This window comes from Perca flavescens, chromosome 16 (genome assembly GCF_004354835.1).
Source record: "Perca flavescens isolate YP-PL-M2 chromosome 16, PFLA_1.0, whole genome shotgun sequence".
Classification (NCBI taxonomy): domain Eukaryota; kingdom Metazoa; phylum Chordata; class Actinopteri; order Perciformes; family Percidae; genus Perca; species Perca flavescens.
The window spans coordinates 34,766,355-34,782,808 of record NC_041346.1 but is presented as its reverse complement, the minus strand read 5'-3'; the positions used below and the strand labels follow the sequence as shown (position 1 = coordinate 34,782,808).

Here is a 16,454-nt window from a genome sequence, read left to right as displayed (position 1 = left end):
TACAGGACGATACAACACACTGACCTAATCAATACAGGGATACAACACACTGACCTAATCAATACAGGACTACGATACACACACTGACCTAATCAATACAGGACCAGGACACTGACCTAATCAATACGGGACCAGGATACAACACACTGAACTAATCAATACAGGACCTAATCAATACAGGGGATACACACACTGGCCTAATCAATACAGGACTAGGATACTACACTGACCTAATCAATACAGGACCACGATACTACACACTGACCTAATCAATACAGGACCAGGATACTACACACTGACCTAATCAATACAGGGACCAGGATCAATACAGGACCAGGATACACACTGACCTAATCATGCAGGACCCGATGCTACACAGGACCAGGATACTACACACTGACCTAATCAATACAGGACCAGGATACACACTAATCCAGGAATCAGCCTAATCAATACAGGACCCGATACTACAGGATACTACACACACACTGACCTAATCAATACAGGACCCAGGGACTACACACTGACCTAATCAATACAGGACCAGGATACACACACTGACCTAATCAATACAGGAATACTACAGGACCTAATCAATACAGGACTACGACTACACACTGACCTAATCAATACAGGACCAGGATACTACACACTGACCTAATCAATACAGGACCAGGATGCTACACACTGCCTAATCAATACAGGATCAACACACAGACCTAATCACCAGGATACTACACACTGAACTAATCAATACAGGACCAGGATACAACACACTGACCTAATCAATACAGGACAATACAGGAGGATACTACACACTGACCTAATCAATACAGGACTACGATACTACACACTGACCTAATCAATACAGGACCCACGATACTACACACTGACCTAATCAATACAGGACCCAGGATACTACACTGACCTAATCAATACAGGACCAGGATACAGGACACACTGACCTAATCAATACAGGACCACGATACTACACACTGACCTAATCAATACAGGACCAGGATACTACACACCTAATCAATGGGACTACGATGACCTAATCAATACAGGACCAGGATACTACACACTGAACTAATCAATACAGGACCAGGATACTACACACACTAATCAATACCTAATCAATACAGGACCAGGATACACTGACCTAATCAACAGGACCTAATCAATACAGGACCAGGATACTACACACTGACCTAATCAATACAGGACCAGGATACACACAGGACCAGGACACTGACCTAATCAATACAGGACCAGGATACTACACAGGACTAATCAATACAGGACCAGGATACAACACACTGACCTAATCAATACAGGACCAGGATACTACACACTGACCTAATCAATACAGGACTAACGATACAGGATACACACTGAACTAATCAATACAGGACAGGACCACTGACCTAATCAATACAGGACAGGATACTACACACTGACCTAATCAATACAGGACCACGATACTACACACTGACCTAATCAATACAGGACCAGGATACTACACTGACCTAATCAATACAGGACAGGACCACCTAATCAATACAGGACTACGATACTACACACTGACCTAATCAATACAGGACCAGGATACAACACACTGAACTAATCAATACAGGACCAGGATACAACACACTGACCTAATCAATACAGGACCAGGATACAACACACTGACCCTAATCAATACAGGACCAGGATACAACACACTGACCTAATCAATACAGGACCAGGATACAACACACTGACCTAATCAATACAGGACCAGGATACAGGACACACTGGATCAATACAGGACCAGGACACAGGATACAACACACTGACCTCAATCAGGAATACTAGGACCAGGATACAACACACACTGACCTAATCAATACAGGACCAGGATACAACACACTGACCTAATCAATACAGGACCAGGATACAACACACTGACCTGATCAATACAGGACCAGGATACAACTAACACAGGACCAACACACTGATCAATACAGGACCAGGATACAAACACTGACCTGGATCAATACAGGACAGGACCAGGATACAGGACCACACACTGACCTGATCAATACAGGACCAGGATACAACACACTGACCTAATCAATACAGGACCAGGATACAACACACTGACCTGATCAATACAGGACCAGGATAATCAATACACACTGACCTAATCAATACAGGACCAGGATACAACACACTGACCTGATCAATACAGGACCAGGATACAACACACTGACCTAATCAATACAGGACCAGGATACAACACACTGACCTGATCAATACAGGACCAGGATACTGACTAATCAACACACAATACAGGACACCTGATCACTGACCTAATCAATACAGGACCAGGATACAACACACTGACCTGATCAATACAGGACCAGGATACAACACACTGACCTAATCAATACAGGACCAGGATACAACACACTGACCTGATCAATACAGGACAGGACATCAATACTACACACTGACCTAATCAATACAGGACCAGGATACAACACACTGACCTGATCAATACAGGACCAGGATACAACACACTGACCTAATCAATACAGGACCAGGATACAACACACTGACCTGATCAATACAGGACCAGGACAACAACACATCAATACAGGACCTGATCAATCAATACAGGACCAGGATACAACACACTGACCTAATCAATACAGGACCAACACACTGACCTAATCAATACAGGACTGGGACTGACCTGATCAATACAGGACCAGGATACAACACACTGACCTAATCAATACAGGACCAGGATACAACACACTGACCTGATCAATACAGGACCAGGATACAACACACTGACCTGATCAATACAGGACAGGACCACGATATACAGGACCAGGATACAACACACTGACCTAATCAATACAGGACCAGGATACAACAATCAATACAGGACCAGGATACAACACACTGACCTAATCAATACAGGACCAATACAGGACCAGGATACAGGACCACTACAACACACTGACCTAATCAATACAGGACCAGGATACAACACACTGACCTGATCAATACAGGACCAGATACAACACATGACCTGATCAATACAGGACCGGGACACTGACCTAATCAATACAGGACCAGGATATCAAACACACTGACCTGATCAATACAGGACCAGGATACAACACACTGACCTAATCAATACAGGACCAGGATACAACACACTGACCTAATCAATACAGGACCAGGATACAACACACTGACCTAATCAATACAGGACCAGGATACAACAACACTAATCAATACAGGACCCTGATCAATACAGGACCAGGATACAACACACTGACCTAATCAATACAGGACCAGGATACAACACACTGACCTGATCAATACAGGACCAGGATACAACACACTGACCTAATCAATACAGGACCAGGATACAACACACTGACCTAATCAATACAGGACCACGATACAACACACTGACCTGATCAATACAGGACCAGGATACAACACACTGACCTAATCAATACAGGACCAGGATACAACACACTGACCTGATCAATACAGGACCAGGATACAAACACACTGACCTAATCAATACAGGACCAGGATACAACACACTGACCTGATCAATACAGGACTAGGATACAAAACACACTACAGGACCTAATCAATACAGGACCAGGACGGGAACACACTGACCTGATCAATACAGGACCAGGATACAACACACTGACCTAATCAATACAGGACCAGGATACAACACACTGACCTGATCAATACAGGACCAGGATACAAACACACTGACTGGGATCAATACAGGACCAGGATACAACACAGCTGTTACGAGAGGACCTTCCAGGCGGCTCATAACATCCCGGAGGACACAGCCAGACTGGGCGCCCAGGTTGTTGTCGGCGCTAGCACGCCGAGCTAACTAGCACGCCGAGCTAACTAGCACGCCGAGCTAACTAGCACGCCAAGCTAACTAGCACGGGCCAGTCAGGTCACAGGATACTCCTGATCCCAGCATGCATCAGTCAGATCACATCCAACTACTCCTGATCCCAGCATAAATCCCAGTCAGAAGGACTATCAGAACCTGGTCTGACACGGCCCTATCTCATCTCCAGGACATGGTTGTGTGCAGTATGTTACAGAACAGAGCCCTTTGTTATTGTTATGATTACATCTTGCTTGTATGCTGCACAACTTACATTACAGCAGAGGTATACAACTGAATGTGTACTCAGAGTTCAATGTTCCTATACTAGTTCAATTAGTATTAGTCTAGTATTTGAATTGTTTTTACTTACATTTTAAAGAAAATAAATAAGAACTGTTTTCATTCAACATTGTGCCCATTATTATCATCAGTGATTAAGTAACTCAGACTTTTAAAAAAAACATTTTTAAAGGATATCGTCCAATTATCGTTATCGTCAAAATCGGAAAAAATATCGAGATATTATTTTTTGCCCACCCCTAACAGAGAGAGAGAGAGATACTGAGTTTATATGGCAGAGAGAGAGCGACAGAGAGAGATAGAGAGAGACAGAGAGAGAGAGACAGAGACAGAGAGAGAGAGAGAGAGACAGAGAGACAGAGACAGAGAGAGAGAGACAGAGAGAGAGAGAGACAGAGAGAGACAGAGAGAGATAGAGAGAGACAGAGAGACAGAGACAGAGAGAGACAGAGAGACTCAGAGAAAGACAGAGAGAGAGAGAGAGAGAGAGAGAGACAGACAGAGAGAGAGACAGAGAGACTCAGAGAAAGACAGAGAAAGACAGAGAGAGAGAGAGAGAGAGAGAGAGAGAGAGAGACAGAGACAGAGACAGAGAGAGAAAGAGAGAGACCCAGAGAGACAGAGACAGAGAATATATAGATAGAGAGAGACAGAGATAGAGAGAGACAGATATATAGAGATATATACAGAGAGAGAGAGAGAGAGAGAGACAGAGAGAGAGAGACAGAGAGAGAGAGAGACAGAGAGAGAGACAGAGAGAGAGAGAGAGAGACAGAGAGAGAGACAGAGAGAGAGAGAGACAGAGAGAGAGAGAGACAGAGAGACAGAGACAGAGAGAGAGAGACAGAGAGACAGAGACAGAGACAGAGAGACAGAGAGAGAGAGAGAGAGAGACAGAGAGACAGAGAGAGAGAGAGAGAGAGACAGAGAGAGAGAGAGAGAGAGAGACAGAGAGACAGAGAGACAGAGAGAGAGAGAGAGACAGAGAGAGACAGAGAGAGAGAGACAGACAGAGAGAGAGAGAGGCTTAGTAGGGCCGAACCCAATCTGCAATATGCACAATTCCACAAATCCTAACTAGAAATAAAACTTGTCTCCATGTGAAGCAGAAAACAGTGGTCTGAAGACCCCGATCAGATAGGGTCTGAAGACCCCGATCAGTTAGGGTCTGAAGACCCCGATCAGTTAGGGTCTGAAGACCCCGATCAGTTAGGGTCTGAAGACCCCGATCAGTTACCCGATCAGTTAGGGTCTGAAGACCCCGATCAGATAGGGTCTGAAGACCCCGATCAGATAGGGTCTGAAGACCCCGATCAGTTAGGGTCTGAAGACCCGATCAGATAGGGTCTGAAGGCCCGATCAGTTAGGTCTGAAGACCCGATCAGTTACCCGATCAGTTAGGGTTGAAGACCCCGATCAGTTACCCGATCAGTTAGGGTCTGAAGACCCCGATCAGTTACCCAGGGTTACCCCGATCAGTTAGGGTCTGAAGACCCCGATCAGTTAGGGTCTGAAGACCCCGATCAGATAGGGTCTGAAGACCCCGATCAGTTAGGGTCTGAAGACCCCGATCAGTTACCCGATCAGTTAGGGTCTGAAGACCCCGATCAGTTAGGGTCTGAAGACCCCGATCAGTTACCCGATCAGTTAGGGTCTGAAGACCCCGATCAGTTAGGGTCTGAAGACCCCGATCAGTTACCCGATCAGTTAGGGTCTGAAGCCCCCGATCAGTTACCCGATCAGTTAGGGTCTGAAGACCCCGATCAGTTAGGGTCTGAAGACCCCGATCAGTTAGGGGCTGAAGACCCCCGATCAGTTAGGGTCTGAAGACCCCGATCAGTTAAGGGCTGAAGACCCCGGTAAGTTAGGGGCTGAAGACCCCGATCAGTTAGGGTCTGAAGACCCCCGATCAGTTGGGGGCTGAAGACCCCGGTCAGTTAGGGTCTGAAGACCCCCGATCAGTTAGGGTCTGAAGACCCCGGTCAGTTAGGGTCTGAAGACCCCAATCAGTTAGGGTCTGAAGACCCCAATCAGTTAAGGGCTGAAGACCCCGATCAGTTAGGGTCTGAAGACCCCGATCAGTTAGGGGCTGAAGACCCCGATCAGTTAGGGTCTGTCGTACTAACCTTCATGTTGGAGGCTTCAGTCTCCAGCTTGGTCAGGTGGTTGGAGTTGTCCTGCAGCTCCTGTCGTAGGTTCGAGTTCTCCATCTTTAACACCTCCACCTGTCTCAGCAGCTGGTCATATGACGCCGCCGCCATGTTGGACGAGCCACGACTGACCTGCCAACACACACAAGCAGGATATATCAGGATATAGAACCGATGTTAGTAACCCTATATCTTTTAGTATCAGGATATAGAACTGATGTTAGTAACCCTATATCTTTTAGTATCAGGATATAGAACTGATGTTAGTAACCCTATATCTTTTAGTATCAGGATATAGAACTGATGTTAGTAACCCTATATCTTTTAGTATCAGGATATAGAACTGATGTTAGTAACCCTATATCTTTTAGTATCAGGATATAGAACTGATGTTAGTAACCCTATATCTTAATATCAGGACATAGAACTGATGTTAGTAACCCTATATCTTAATATCAGGATAAAGAACTGATGTTAGTAACCCTATATCTTAATATCAGGATAAAGAACTGATGTTAGTAACCCTATATCTTTTAACATCAGGATATAGAACTGATGTTAGTAACCCTATATCTTTTAACATCAGGATATAGAACTGATGTTAGTAACCCTATATCTTTTAACATCAGGATATATAACTGATGTTAGTAACCCTATATCTTAATATCAGGATATATAACTGATGTTAGTAACCCTATATCTTAATATCAGGATAAAGAACTGATGTTAGTAACCCTATATCTTTTAACATCAGGATATAGAACTGATGTTAGTAACCCTATATCTTAATATCAGGATATAGAACTGATGTTAGTAACCCTATATCTTTTAATATCAGGATATAGAACTGATGTTAGTAACCCTATATCTTTTAATATCAGGATATAGAAATGATGTTAGTAACCCTATATCTTAATATCAGGATATAGAACTGATGTTAGTAACCCTATATCTTTTAATATCAGGATATAGAACTGATGTTAGTAACCCTATATCTTTTAATATCAGGATAAAGAACTGATGTTAGTAACCCTATATCTTTTAATATCAGGATATATAACTGATGTTAGTAACCCTATATCTTAATATCAGGATAAAGAACTGATGTTAGTAACCCTATATCTTTTAATATCAGGATATAGAACTGATGTTAGTAACCCTATATCTTAATATCAGGATATAGAACTGATGTTAGTAACCCTATATCTTTTAACATCAGGATATAGAACTGATGTTAGTAACCCTATATCTTTTAACATCAGGATATAGAACTGATGTTAGTAACCCTATATCTTAATATCAGGATATATAACTGATGTTAGTAACCCTATATCTTTTAATATCAGGATATAGAACTGATGTTAGTAACCCTATATCTTAATATCAGGATATAGAACTGATGTTAGTAACCCTATATCTTTTAATATCAGGATATAGAACTGATGTTAGTAACCCTATATCTTTTAATATCAGGATATAGAAATGATGTTAGTAACCCTATATCTTAATATCAGGATATAGAACTGATGTTAGTAACCCTATATCTTTTAATATCAGGATATAGAACTGATGTTAGTAACCCTATATCTTTTAATATCAGGATATAGAAATGATGTTAGTAACCCTATATCTTAATATCAGGATATAGAAATGATGTTAGTAACCCTATATCTTAATATCAGGATAAAGAACTGATGTTAGTAACCCTATATCTTTTAATATCAGGATATATAACTGATGTTAGTAACCCTATATCTTTTAATGTCAGGATATAGAACTGATGTTAGTAACCCTATATCTTTTAATATCAGGATATATAACTGATGTTAGTAACCCTATATCTTAATATCAGGATATATAACTGATGTTAGTAACCCTATATCTTAATATCAGGATATAGAACTGATGTTAGTAACCCTATATCTTTTAATATCAGGATATATAACTGATGTTAGTAACCCTATATCTTAATATCAGGATATATAACTGATGTTAGTAACCCTATATCTTTTAATATCAGGATATATAACTGATGTTAGTAACCCTATATCTTAATATCAGGATATAGAACTGATGTTAGTAACCCTATATCTTAATATCAGGATATAGAACTGATGTTAGTAACCCTATATCTTTTAATATCAGGATATAGAACTGATGTTAGTAACCCTATATCTTTTAATGTCAGGATATAGAACTGATGTTAGTAACCCTATATCTTAATATCAGGATATAGAACTGATGTTAGTAACCCTATATCTTTTAATATCAGGATATAGAACTGATGTTAGTAACCCTATATCTTTTAATATCAGGATTTAGAACTGATGTTAAACCAGAGAAATCAGGAAGCCCTTCTGACCCGTTGTGGTTTTGAATCTGGTGGATGTTTCTAACGGAGACCTCTGGCAGCGCCGACACTGACGCCAACGTTCCTCCTTCTGATTGGCTCAGGAGGTCTCGTTCTCTGAGACTAACCCTACTAAGGTTACCATGGTAACTACCAGCAGGGGAGGAGTCTCCAGGACGATGAGGAGATACAAGGTTTGAGATCACTTTGGGCTCAAAACTCAAACGCTTAAAAACCAAAAGGTAGCGCTGGAGATGGAGCCTGAGACACTGTAACATTATTATATATATATATATATATATATATATATATATATATATATATATAATATAATAATATATATTATATATAATCTATAATTGAACCTGCAGGGGAACACTGTGACAGAGGGAAACATCCTGCTGCTGGGTTTTATTTCCTCCCTCTGCCTCCATCACCGGGCGGCCATTTTCTCTCCCTCCTCTCTCTCCTCCCTCCATCATCCCTGCCTCCACCCTCCCTCCATCCATCCCTTCTCCATCCTCTCCATCTCTTCCTCCATCCCTCTCTCTCTCTCTCCCTCCATCAGAGGAAAAACACACACAACAGACATGAAAGCAAGAGAAATGGGAGCCGAGGACAGACAATGACAGACAGAAGAACCTAACCTCCTCCGCTAGTCCTCCCCCCTCCTTCCTCCCCCCCTCCCTCATCTCTCCCTCTCTCAATAATCCCTTTGTCCTGACATAAAAAACAGATTCAGCGGAGGACGGAAGAATAAAGGATGAACGAATTGTAGATAAAGAAAGAGAAAATGGCAGCTCACCCCATCGCTGTCGCCTCCATCACCTCTCTCTCTCTCTCTCTCTCTCTCTGTCTGACAGAGTCAGCTGGGCCAACCAACAGCCAATCAGGAGCCAGAGACAGAGAAGGGGGGGAGGGAGGGGGCTGCCTCTCCCTCCTCCTCCCAGAATGCTTTGCAGCTGCTGCTGCAGGCAGATTGACTGGGTCACACACACACACACACACACACACACACACACACACACACACACACACACTCTCTCTCTCTCTTCATTAAAGATTAATTGATTAGATGCCAACCAATAACCTTTTAAACTCTGCAGTAGAAAGTCAGATTGTTTGTTATTTGAAAGAAAATCTCTTCAGAAAACTGCAGTTTGAAATCGTTCCTTTTGTAGCCGTTTATATTCAACTCAAAGTTCAGTCTGTTCAGGAAGAGAAGTGGAAGTGATCTCCTTTCATTGGTTTAAACTCTGTTCAGGAAGAGAAGTGGAAGTGATCTCCTTTCATTGGTTTAAACTCAACAAGCAGTGTGTTGTATTTTATCAGAATGCAGAAAGCAGCAGAAGTGAGAAGGCTTTAATATCTGATTACCATCAGGTGATATGAGTAGTATCTCATGTATTAATATGTGATTATCATCAGGTGATATGAGTAGTATCTCATGTATTAATATGTGATTACCATTAGGTGATATGAGTAGTATCTCATGTATTAATATGTGATTACCATTAGGTGATATGAGTAGTATCTCATGTATTAATATGTGATTACCATTAGGTGATATGAGTAGTATCTCATGTATTAATATGTGATTACCATTAGGTGATATGAGTAGTATCTCATGTATTAATATGTGATTATAATCAGGTGATATGAGTAGTATCTCATATATTAATATGTGATTATAATCAGGTGATATGAGTAGTATCTCATGTATTAATATGTGATTATAATCAGGTGATATGAGTAGTATCTCATGTATTAATATGTGATTATAATCAGGTGATATGAGTAGTATCTCATATATTAATATGTGATTATAATCAGGTGATATGAGTAGTATCTCATGTATTAATATGTGATTATAATCAGGTGATATGAGTAGTATCTCATGTATTAATATGTGATTATAATCAGGTGATATGAGTAGTATCTCATGTATTAATATCTGATTACCATTAGGTGATATGAGTAGTATCTCATGTATTAATATGTGATTATCATCAGGTGATATGAGTAGTATCTCATGTATTAATATCTGATTATAATCAGGTGATATGAGTAGTATCTCATGTATTAATGTGATTATAATCAGGTGATATGAGTAGTATCTCATGTATTAATATGTGATTATAATCAGGTGATATGAGTAGTATCTCATGTATTAATATGTGATTACCATTAGGTGATATGAGTAGTATCTCATGTATTAATATGTGATTACCATTAGGTGATATGAGTAGTATCTCATGTATTAATATGTGATTATCATCAGGTGATATGAGTAGTATCTCATGTATTAATATGTGATTACCATTAGGTGATATGAGTAGTATCTCATGTATTAATATGTGATTATAATCAGGTGATATGAGTAGTATCTCATGTATTAATATGTGATTATAATCAGGTGATATGAGTAGTATCTCATGTATTAATATGTGATTATAATCAGGTGATATGAGTAGTATCTCATGTATTAATATGTGATTATAATCAGGTGATATGAGTAGTATCTCATGTATTAATATCTGATTACCATTAGGTGATATGAGTAGTATCTCATGTATTGACATGTGATTATCATCAGGTGATATGAGTAGTATCTCATGTATTAATATCTGATTATAATCAGGTGATATGAGTAGTATCTCATGTATTAATATGTGATTACCATTAGGTGATATGAGTAGTATCTCATGTATTAATATGTGATTACCATTAGGTGATATGAGTAGTATCTCATGCATTAATATGTGATTACCATTAGGTGATATGAGTAGTATCTCATGTATTAATATGTGATTACCATTAGGTGATATGAGTAGTATCTCATGTATTAATATGTGATTACCATTAGGTGATATGAGTAGTATCTCATGTATTAATATGTGATTACCATTAGGTGATATGAGTAGTATCTCATGTATTAATATGTGATTACCATTAGGTGATATGAGTAGTATCTCATGTATTAATATGTGATTATCATCAGGTGATATGAGTAGTATCTCATATATTAATATGTGATTATAATCAGGTGATATGAGTAGTATCTCATGTATTAATATGTGATTATAATCAGGTGATATGAGTAGTATCTCATGTATTAATATGTGATTACCATCAGGTGATATGAGTAGTATCTCATGTATTAATATGTGATTACCATCAGGTGATATGAGTAGTATCTCATGTATTAATATGTGATTATCATCAGGTGATATGAGTAGTATCTCATGTATTAATATCTGATTACCATCAGGTGATATGAGTAGTATCTCATGTATTAATATGTGATTACCATTAGGTGATATGAGTAGTATCTCATGTATTAATATGTGATTATAATCAGGTGATATGAGTAGTATCTCATATATTAATATGTGATTATAATCAGGTGATATGAGTAGTATCTCATGTATTAATATGTGATTATAATCAGGTGATATGAGTAGTATCTCATGTATTAATATGTGATTATAATCAGGTGATATGAGTAGTATCTCATATATTAATATGTGATTATAATCAGGTGATATGAGTAGTATCTCATGTATTAATATGTGATTATAATCAGGTGATATGAGTAGTATCTCATGTATTAATATGTGATTATAATCAGGTGATATGAGTAGTATCTCATGTATTAATATGTGATTACCATTAGGTGATATGAGTAGTATCTCATGTATTAATATGTGATTACCATTAGGTGATATGAGTAGTATCTCATGTATTAATATGTGATTATCATCAGGTGATATGAGTAGTATCTCATGTATTAATATGTGATTACCATTAGGTGATATGAGTAGTATCTCATGTATTAATATGTGATTATAATCAGGTGATATGAGTAGTATCTCATGTATTAATATGTGATTATAATCAGGTGATATGAGTAGTATCTCATATATTAATATGTGATTATAATCAGGTGATATGAGTAGTATCTCATGTATTAATATGTGATTATAATCAGGTGATATGAGTAGTATCTCATATATTAATATGTGATTATAATCAGGTGATATGAGTAGTATCTCATATATTAATATGTGATTATAATCAGGTGATATGAGTAGTATCTCATATATTAATATGTGAGTATAATCAGGTGATATGAGTAGTATCTCATGTATTAATATGTGATTATAATCAGGTGATATGAGTAGTATCTCATATATTAATATGTGATTATAATCAGGTGATATGAGTAGTATCTCATATATTAATATGTGATTATAATCAGGTGATATGAGTAGTATCTCATGTATTAATATCTGATTACCATTAGGTGATATGAGTAGTATCTCATGTATTGACATGTGATTATCATCAGGTGATATGAGTAGTATCTCATGTATTAATATCTGATTATAATCAGGTGATATGAGTAGTATCTCATGTATTAATATGTGATTACCATTAGGTGATATGAGTAGTATCTCATGTATTAATATGTGATTACCATTAGGTGATATGAGTAGTATCTCATGTATTAATATGTGATTACCATTAGGTGATATGAGTAGTATCTCATGTATTAATATGTGATTACCATTAGGTGATATGAGTAGTATCTCATGTATTAATATCTGATTACCATTAGGTGATATGAGTAGTATCTCATGTATTAATATGTGATTACCATTAGGTGATATGAGTAGTATCTCATGTATTAATATGTGATTACCATTAGGTGATATGAGTAGTATCTCATGTATTAATATGTGATTATCATCAGGTGATATGAGTAGTATCTCATATATTAATATGTGATTATAATCAGGTGATATGAGTAGTATCTCATGTATTAATATGTGATTACCATCAGGTGATATGAGTAGTATCTCATGTATTAATATGTGATTACCATCAGGTGATATGAGTAGTATCTCATGTATTAATATGTGATTACCATCAGGTGATATGAGTAGTATCTCATGTATTAATATGTGATTATCATCAGGTGATATGAGTAGTATCTCATGTATTAATATCTGATTACCATCAGGTGATATGAGTAGTATCTCATGTATTAATATGTGATTACCATTAGGTGATATGAGTAGTATCTCATGTATTAATATGTGATTATAATCAGGTGATATGAGTAGTATCTCATATATTAATATGTGATTATAATCAGGTGATATGAGTAGTATCTCATGTATTAATATGTGATTATAATCAGGTGATATGAGTAGTATCTCATGTATTAATATGTGATTATAATCAGGTGATATGAGTAGTATCTCATATATTAATATGTGATTATAATCAGGTGATATGAGTAGTATCTCATGTATTAATATGTGATTATAATCAGGTGATATGAGTAGTATCTCATGTATTAATATGTGATTATAATCAGGTGATATGAGTAGTATCTCATGTATTAATATGTGATTACCATTAGGTGATATGAGTAGTATCTCATGTATTAATATGTGATTACCATTAGGTGATATGAGTAGTATCTCATGTATTAATATGTGATTATCATCAGGTGATATGAGTAGTATCTCATGTATTAATATGTGATTACCATTAGGTGATATGAGTAGTATCTCATGTATTAATATGTGATTATAATCAGGTGATATGAGTAGTATCTCATATATTAATATGTGATTATAATCAGGTGATATGAGTAGTATCTCATGTATTAATATGTGATTATAATCAGGTGATATGAGTAGTATCTCATGTATTAATATGTGATTATAATCAGGTGATATGAGTAGTATCTCATATATTAATATGTGATTATAATCAGGTGATATGAGTAGTATCTCATATATTAATATGTGATTATAATCAGGTGATATGAGTAGTATCTCATGTATTAATATGTGATTATAATCAGGTGATATGAGTAGTATCTCATGTATTAATATGTGATTATAATCAGGTGATATGAGTAGTATCTCATATATTAATATGTGATTATCATCAGGTGATATGAGTAGTATCTCATGTATTAATATGTGATTATAATCAGGTGATATGAGTAGTATCTCATGTATTAATATGTGATTATAATCAGGTGATATGAGTAGTATCTCATGTATTAATATCTGATTACCATTAGGTGATATGAGTAGTATCTCATGTATTAATATGTGATTACCATTAGGTGATATGAGTAGTATCTCATATATTAATATGTGATTATCATCAGGTGATATGAGTAGTATCTCATGTATTAATATCTGATTATAATCAGGTGATATGAGTAGTATCTCATGTATTAATATCTGATTACCATTAGGTGATATGAGTAGTATCTCATGTATTAATATCTGATTACCATTAGGTGATATGAGTAGTATCTCATGTATTAATATGTGATTATCATCAGGTGATATGAGTAGTATCTCATGTATTAATATCTGATTACCATCAGGTGATATGAGTAGTATCTCATGTATTAATATGTGATTACCATCAGGTGATATGAGTAGTATCTCATGTATTAATATGTGATTATAATCAGGTGATATGAGTAGTATCTCATGTATTAATATGTGATTATCATCAGGTGATATGAGTAGTATCTCATGTATTAATATCTGATTACCATCAGGTGATATGAGTAGTATCTCATGTATTAATATCTGATTACCATTAGGTGATATGAGTAGTATCTCATGTATTAATATCTGATTACCATTAGGTGATATGAGTAGTATCTCATGTATTAATATGTGATTATCATCAGGTGATATGAGTAGTATCTCATGTATTAATATGTGATTATAATCAGGTGATATGAGTAGTATCTCATGTATTAATATGTGATTATCATTAGGTGATATGAGCAGTATCTCATGTATTAATATGTGATTATAATCAGGTGATATGAGTAGTATCTCATGTATTAATATGTGATTATCATTAGGTGATATGAGCAGTATCTCATGTATTAATATGTGATTATAATCAGGTGATATGAGTAGTATCTCATGTATTAATATGTGATTATCATCAGGTGATATGAGTAGTATCTCATGTATTAATATGTGATTATAATCAGGTGATATGAGTAGTATCTCATGTATTAATATGTGATTATCATTAGGTGATATGAGCAGTATCTCATGTATTAATATGTGATTATAATCAGGTGATATGAGTAGTATCTCATGTATTAATATCTGATTATCATCTCCGCTGCTACATTTCCATTTTCAGACAGAAACGATCTCCGTCCACACCAGAGTTTTATCTCCAGCAGCAGAACTAATCTGCATCCACATTAACATGTCTGACATCACAGATCACATGACATCACAGATCACATGACATCACAGATCACATGACCATCACAGATCACATGACCATCACAGACCACATGACCATCACAGACCACATGACCATCACAGACCACATGACCATCACAGATCACATGACCATCACAGATCACATGACATCACAGACCACATGACCATCACAGACCACATGACATCACAGATCACATGACCATCACAGACCACATGACATCACAGACCACATGACCATCACAGACCACATGACATCACAGATCACATGACCATCACAGATCACATGACATCACAGACCACATGACATCACAGACCACATGACATCACAGACCACATGACATCACAGACCACATGACATCACAGACCACATGACATCACAGATCACATGACCATCACAGACCACATGACATCACAGA

At 37.2% G+C, this 16,454-nt stretch overlaps 1 long non-coding RNA gene across 1 annotated transcript in view; it reads right to left on the bottom strand.

Annotated features, from left to right (window-relative positions):
• Nucleotides 1-6,424: 6,424 nt before the first annotated feature.
• Nucleotides 6,425-16,454, bottom strand: part of LOC114571519 (uncharacterized) — a 12,720-nt gene continuing 2,690 nt past the window's right edge. The window contains exon 2 of the long non-coding RNA XR_003694658.1: nucleotides 6,425-6,522. This is a non-coding gene — a long non-coding RNA (uncharacterized LOC114571519). The remainder of the gene's footprint in view (nucleotides 6,523-16,454) is intronic.